Here is a 5,734-nt window from a genome sequence, read left to right as displayed (position 1 = left end):
TTGGCCGCCCAATTTCGCTTCACCCCCTTGACGAACCTCGGACAAATCCGCGCTTGCATCGCGTGCGAGGCGCTGCCCTCTTTATCTTTCTTTCTCTCTCCCCCCACCCGCCCCGCAAGAGCCAAGCTCTGCGCTCGTTTCCCAGGAGGAGCCGAGGGCGCCTGCGAGGGAGTCACCTGCCCCCGAAGCTCCTCCCCTTTTCCCAGCCCGGTCCCGCCCTAGCCTTAGCCGGGCAAAGGAAGAGGCGAGGCGCCCGGGTGTGCGTGCGTGTGTGTGGCACGCGCCGGGCGCCGGTAGTGAAGTGCCGCGCGCTCCAGCTGGCTGGCGAAGCGCGAGGGCAGCAGCCGGCACGCTCTTCCCCTCCCGCTGAGCGCCAAGGCGGGAGAATGCGAGAGTCATGAATCCATTAATGAACTCCGCTCGCGTCGGAGTTCCAGCGGGGACCACGCTCGCGTTTCCTCCGAGCCCTTCGCTTTCCCTCTCTCTCTCTCTTCTGGTCCCCACCCCCCTTTCCCCCAACCCCAGCACCCGCCGCTTTCTGTGGTTCTGGTCACTGGGACTGATTAATGAATCATGAGGTGGCTGCTGTTAATGCATTTATCTGGGACAGACTGTACCGCAGCCTTCAGCCTTCACACGGCGGGGTGAAGCGAGCGCGCGAGAGAGCCAGGCTCCCGCTTTCTCGGCGGGCTCCGACACCTGCAGCCGACCCCGCTGCTCTCCTCGCCCGCCTGCCCGTCTCCCGCCGTAGAGACAGAACCGCCGCTCTCCATGGCTCCTGAGGAGGTAAGAACGTCAAGGGTCTTTCTTTTTTGGGGTCTCTTCCCCATCCGCCCCCCCCCCCCCGAAGGAAGCCAGATTTCTCTTCCAGGGAAGGAAGAACCTGGAATTTCGAGGGGAAGCCACGGAAGGGATGCTTGGCATGGGGGGCGTCGTCGACGCCAACTGCTTCCCTCAGGGTTTGGCTGCCTGTAGTCACGGGGAGGGAGAGGAGTCCACGTGTAAATGGGTCGCGCGGGTGTGTGAAAACGATGTCCGCCCCCCCCCCGCCAAAAAAAATAAAAATCCCTCCGCGGAGCCGTGAGAACCCGCCTTTGCCTGGCGCAGGTTGAGTTTCGACTCCTCTCCGCTGGTGCTGTCAGGGGACAAAAATACCTTCTCCCTTTGAAATGGGGATGGGGAAACCCAGGGCAAACTTGCGGGTCATTGGGCGATGGCATCGGGGTGGGTGGGTGGCTATGAAGTACTAAACGCAGCTGAGGCTCTCTGACTTCCTGTTCCCTTCCTTACACAAGAGTAACGAAGGCTTGCCAAGGAATTTACATACTGGGAATTAGCTTGGAAGGAAGAGGGAAATGCCAGTTCACCTCTCCATCCCATAAGAATGACACCCTCTAGAATCATAGTGAATACATTTTATTTTTGGCGGTGATGCTTTAGCCCCCTCTCCCGCCCTGCAGATCTCCAGAGAACTGTGTTAAAATTCCTACTTGGGGGGGAAAGAGTGGTGCCGTTTGAAGTGGTGTCAATTGCAGGCTAACTAATTTAGTTTGCAGTAAGCTGCAGTCATTTGTTGCAAGCCTGGAGTGAGAGAGAGTTGTCTTTTCTAATCTAAGCACAGATAATTTACTTCACTTGCTTAATTTATAAGAGGTCAACTGCCCCGGGGTTCATACCTGCCTAGCAGTTGTGCCTCCTGATCCAGTAGCTCAACTGCTCCCTTCCAGATGTGCTGAGGATGGTGCTGCTGGTTCTGCAGCATGGGAATGGAACTCTGCATGTGCTCAGATGTGTGCTATGCTTATTGCTTCATGTGTTCCGTGACTGAGCCCCCAGCACTGAAAATAGTTTCTCTATTTGAGCTATGCTCTTCATTGAGCACTGATTCACATACATTAGTCAATGTAAAATGGGCTGCTACTTCTTTTTTTAAAAGTGAAATCTGTGTCAGACTTAAACTATAGCATGATTGTCATTAAATAGGCGATGTGTTGAATTTCAATTGTTTCTTTAAAAGGTAATCATGTACATTCAAGCGCTCTATTCAGTATAATGGGTAAGAACTTGTAGACACTCCTAGAAGTACTGTCTTGTAAAGCTGCCATATATTGTTCAGTATCATCTTATCCATTTAATAGGTCACACTCCTTGTGTGTGTGTGTGTGTGTGTGTGTGTTTATTATGCATTCTTAGTTCAGTTTGTGATTAAAATGAATGAATTTGACAGTGCCTTTTGCTTATGGTTAAACTGTGGGTTCTTTTGGTGGTCTGACTTTTTGACCTGGCCATTCCCTTAAAATCTGTTTTACAAAGCCCATTGTATGGGGAAGGGATGGAATGTACCATAATTGAACATCAGCAAAACTTGTCTTTGTTGTAATGGCATATTTTACAGAGAAATCTGCAAAGCATCTGTTAAAAGCAATGGCACAAAACCTGTCTAAAATGAGCAATGTCAGTTCAAGTTTGTTTGTGCAGCTTTGCAATATCCAGTATTTATGCGGACACCTGAGAGAAGAGACTCTGAAAGTTCTTCCCTAGTGTTACAAAATCAGCCTTTATCTTGGAGCCAAATATGACAGCCAGTTCCTTGGTGTGACAGCAAAACCCATCCTGTCACCTTAAGAAGAAAAACATATTTAACATGATCCATCTGATATGTCACCTTTGGTTGTGGCCATTTCTAATTCTTGAAAGGGAACCATGAAAGATGAACATAAATAACTGAACATGTCAGACAGTGTAATTCTTCCTAATTTCAAGAGGCTAGCTGCTAAATTATGAGCACCATGCGTAACTACCTTCCTGAGAGTAAATTCATTTGCTCCAGTGGACTTTATTGCTTGGTAATGTGGTTAGGATCAAGTTACAGAGTCTATTGTATGGTGCTAAACCTCCTTTCAGTTTGTGTCTGTTTAGATAGATAGCTCCCAGCTGTTTACAGCTGTACTTCACCAAGAGGCAAAATTACAAATAGTTTCCCCAAAGGACATTTTCAGGTTGCTCTTGATGCATTAAATATGCCACCATTACCTATTCATTGTAGACAATCCAGAATCTCCTTTCAATGTTTGCAGAGACAACACATTTCCCCATTGGTGGATTTGATGTGCTTTATAGCTGGGGAAATGCAGTTCTTCCTCCACCTTGCAAATGCATTGCTTGTGGCATCTGTTAGCTGTGGTCTATGTTGCCATAAACGATAGCTGCACACAACTTTCCCCTTCATGTGCCTGTATCGTTTTGTGAACTCCAATTTTTCAGTCTTAAAAATGACCCCAAAGAGTATGAGCTGGTATGCTACTAAAGAACGTGTGAAGACCCCTATTGGACCGGAACAAAGGACCATCTAGCCCAGCATCCTGTGCTCAGTGACCAACCAGATGCCTATGGGAAGACCCAAAGCAGGACATGAGCACACTGGCATCCCCTGCACTTTATTTCCAGTGGTTGGTATTCAGTGGCATACTTCGGTGTTGGAATGCTCATCCAGTGGTGCTTTGAAAGCGTAAACTGCTGTATTTTTGTAACTGCCCCCGTTGTTTCTATTTTAACTGTAAGCCACCTTAAGTCAATTTCAGGAGGAAAGGCTGGATATAAATAAATAACATAATAATCGTTTATGTTACTGTTCTTGGCTTGGATTTTTCATTGTTCGTTTATGGCTGTCGCTCCCTTGCTTTGCATAGCCAGCGCTGAAGTCCTTATGGGGTGTGTGTGTGTGTGTGTGTGTGTGTGTGTGTGTTTAAAGTTCCAGACAGCATGACAATTCCCCCCTTTCCTTGCAACAAGGGTGAGTGGTCCCCATTCCAATCCATCATGTGGGAATGAAGTGCTGTGCAAGTTCTGCTAGACAGGGGTTAGTGTTAACGACAGCAAAAATAAAAATGTGATAATCACCTAGTTATACCACTACTGGTATGCCAGCTTTACTGTTATTTTACAGCAGGGATGGGAAATTGGAACTGACCAGAGGACTGGATTCACAGCTGGCCAACCCTCTGTGAGCTACATTGATCAGTGGGTGGGGCTTCCCAACTGTCAATCACCTGATGTCATGTGGCTGCAGTTCCCAACCTCTGCGGCTACAAAGGAAGATTCTTTACAGTAAGCCCAATAAACAAGTACACAATTCTCCTCTGTTTCCCAGCTTTCAACAGTCAGAGGTTTAGCAATACCTTTAGCACCATTATTAACCTTGTGCTCCAGGTGCTTTATCCTAGTTCATAATTTTTTAGAAAGTGAAGGAGGTTATTATTTCACATATATTGGCCATGCTGAGATGTGAGTTTCTGGAAGCCCTGCTCACATTTTTCTGTCAAGAAGGGAGACAAATCTTGTGACAGTGGGGGCATCCTGGAACTTTATCACCGAGAGAGGTGTTGTGGCAATGACATGTATGTTGCTACCTTCCTGTGGCTGCAGTGATGGGACCACTCTATGTGGGATTTTTTTTTTAAAAATGGGCCAGGGCTGTGTCAATCCAGGAATGTTGGGGTTCTTGTGACCTAGAAGACCATGCACGGGAAAGTTGCTAAACTCAAAACTCTGAATGATACCTGCAAAAGTCTTCCATTCATGTCTGAGGCATGATCTAGACCAGCGGATGGAAGGAACCTGTGACCCTATAGATGTTGCTGAACTACAGCTTCTTTCATCCCTGATGATTGGCCATGCTAGCTGGGCCTGATGGGAGCTGGGGTTCAGTGATGGAGTTCAGAGGGCCATAGGGTTCCAACCCTTAACCTAGACAAACAGTTAATCGTGTGATAAAACTGGACCAGGGATTTTCTCTTGGGTGCACTTCTTGAAGTTCCCCTTCAATTTGTGGTGTAGCTACTTAGGTTAGTAGCAAAAGGAACCATGTTCAAAATGGTAACCATAAATCCCACTGCACACGTAGAAGCTCACCACATGGTCCCTCAAATCTTAACAGGGTATTTTTAAAAATAAAATCACAAGTGGTGATTTTGTAGAATGTGCCCTTCATTACTACTAATTTCCCCTATCTAACAGTGGTGCAGTTCAGAGCATTGAAACAACATGGCAGATCACATGGGGTATAACAGATGTGAGGTTTGTGATTTGTTGTAAGCCAGTTATAATGAAAATCTTCCACTTTTGATGTCGCTGTGAGTTTTGCACTTAAAAAAAAAGAGTCAGGATTTCATATTCACACACAATATAAAATGAATGTTCTTAAAGAATGAGGCAGACCATCCTACAGAGACAAAAGTTTCTTCTTGTTTACCTCCACCCATTTCTTTCATATCTCATAAATGGGTTAGAATACAAACTGCAGTTCTCCCTCTCTCTGCTGCCATATTCTAATAACATGATTGTTGGTTTGACTGTTCACGTTTATTATGGTATTTAAAAGATATTGGAACCCACTGGAAAAACAGGCCCTGTTTATGCTTGCTTGACACTCTCTCTCTCTCTCTCTCTCTCTCTCTCTCTCTCTCTCTCTCTCCCTCTCTCCCCACCCTCTCTGTTTCTTCCCTTTTGCTGCTCTCCCTGCCCTAATGTCTGGCATGAGAATATACTTGACTCATTTGAGTTTTGTCTTGGTTATATTTGTGAAAGGATCAAAACCCATTAATTTCTTGCCTTTGGGGAAATTTGCTGTGACAGTGTTGGAGAACTTTGTAGCTATTCAGCTTTTCAATAGACTGGAATTTAGTCTGTGAATTAAGTTGAGTGTGACTGGCATATGCTGTACTAATATGCCAGG

General features: G+C 46.4%; 1 protein-coding gene across 3 annotated transcripts in view; it reads left to right on the top strand.

The window, feature by feature from the left end:
• Positions 1–243: 243 nt before the first annotated feature.
• LOC310763971 (heparan sulfate glucosamine 3-O-sulfotransferase 1-like) overlaps positions 244–5,734 on the top strand; it is an 83,569-nt gene continuing 78,078 nt past the window's right edge. For all 3 annotated transcript variants that reach the window (XM_083617069.1, XM_083617071.1, XM_083617070.1), the window contains exon 1: positions 244–786. The gene's annotated coding sequence lies outside the window, so the exon portion shown is untranslated. The remainder of the gene's footprint in view (positions 787–5,734) is intronic.

Source organism: Podarcis filfolensis (genome assembly GCF_964270895.1).
Source record: "Podarcis filfolensis genome assembly, chromosome: 5".
NCBI lineage: Eukaryota > Metazoa > Chordata > Lepidosauria > Squamata > Lacertidae > Podarcis > Podarcis filfolensis.
Note: the sequence above shows the minus strand (reverse complement) of the source record. Positions and strands in the feature narration are given on the sequence as shown.